This window comes from Culex pipiens, chromosome 1 (genome assembly GCF_016801865.2).
Source record: "Culex pipiens pallens isolate TS chromosome 1, TS_CPP_V2, whole genome shotgun sequence".
Taxonomy (NCBI): Eukaryota; Metazoa; Arthropoda; class Insecta; order Diptera; family Culicidae; genus Culex; species Culex pipiens.
This window is the reverse complement of record NC_068937.1, coordinates 93,453,799-93,455,060: the sequence shown is the minus strand read 5'-3', so window position 1 is coordinate 93,455,060 and position 1,262 is coordinate 93,453,799. Positions and strand designations below refer to the sequence as shown.

Here is a 1,262-nt window from a genome sequence, read left to right as displayed (position 1 = left end):
TTTGAGTCCATCAGCACACAAGCGAATGGAAGCTCGTAAAGCACCAGATTTGATAAACCCGGTCAGCCACTTTCGCACCGAATCCGATGACGATGTTTTCACAAAAATGGGTGGCAACTTTTCCCGTCGTTCAAATTCTTCCTTCTCGCTCACGTCCACAGGGAGGGTAGCGAACTGGTTTCCAGACGAATTTTGAGTGTCCTTGCTCAAACTGCCTGGCTTTGCAGGTAGCGCTTCGGCATTCTTTAGCTTCTTCAAATCTGCCGATCCTGCTGGTGAGGACCGCCTCTTTTTCTTGCCGTGAGGCATTTTTGCACTTTTTAGCACTCTTTTGGTTTGTGAGGGACGCACGTCTGACTCGCTTCTCTGCTGATCGCAGACTACCCTTTTTTGACGAAATGACCAGTTGTTGCATCGTAATTGAACTGGAATTGGTCCCATTGCAGAGAAATGTAAGTTTTATTAGTTGGCAATGTGGCCATCAATTCTAACCTTTCTTTGTTTGCTGTATTTTAGGATTACTCGAAAATTTATAATGCTCCCGTTGATCGTCTTGCATGCACGCCGATTCCGCCTGAATTTACCACCTCGGAACATCTCCGGACTGGAAAACCTGGTGCTTCAAGGTCAGCGGCACTATCTCCCGTGGAAGCTGCTCTACGACAGGAGGACATTTATCAGGTCGATTTTGTGACGGTGAAGCACTTTTTTAAAATAGATTGTAGCCTTATATTTAGTTAATGAAATGTATAAGAGAAACTTGAAATAATAATTCATGGCAACATGTTCCTTTTTCTTTCCATTTTAATATAAATTCCTAGTTTAAAAGAAGAAATGAATGCAATTTTGTACCCAGAATCTGTGTAAAATATTACCCAGATCTGTGTAAAATTTTACACAGATTGTCGATTAAAAAATTACACAGATTTGACAGACAACGGTTGTACACAGATCTGTGTACAAAGCTTCTACACAGATTCTGTGTATTCCAGGTTTTGGGCGATCTGTGTCAAATTTTACACAGATCTGTGTTATATGGATTTTGCGTGTTGACACCCGCGGTAATGTTTATCTGTATTAAAAAAGCGTACTTTTGATTCGCAGTGTAAAAGTTACGATCCACAAATTTTCTATAGGAACGGGTGGAAAGGGAACGGTTTCAAAATATAATCCACTCTGTTTACTGTTTTGCTGTCAAAAAGGATTCATCAAAAACAACTCGTATTTGATTTACCAGCTTATTTGAATCTTACTTGAGCTAA

General features: G+C 40.5%; 1 long non-coding RNA gene across 1 annotated transcript; it reads left to right on the top strand.

Moving 5' to 3' along the window:
* Nucleotides 1-385: 385 nt before the first annotated feature.
* On the top strand, nt 386-786 carry LOC120422304 (uncharacterized). The gene is made up of 2 exons (XR_005606102.2): nt 386-452; nt 517-786. It is a non-coding gene; the product is annotated as an uncharacterized LOC120422304 (long non-coding RNA).
* Nucleotides 787-1,262: the final 476 nt, after the last annotated feature.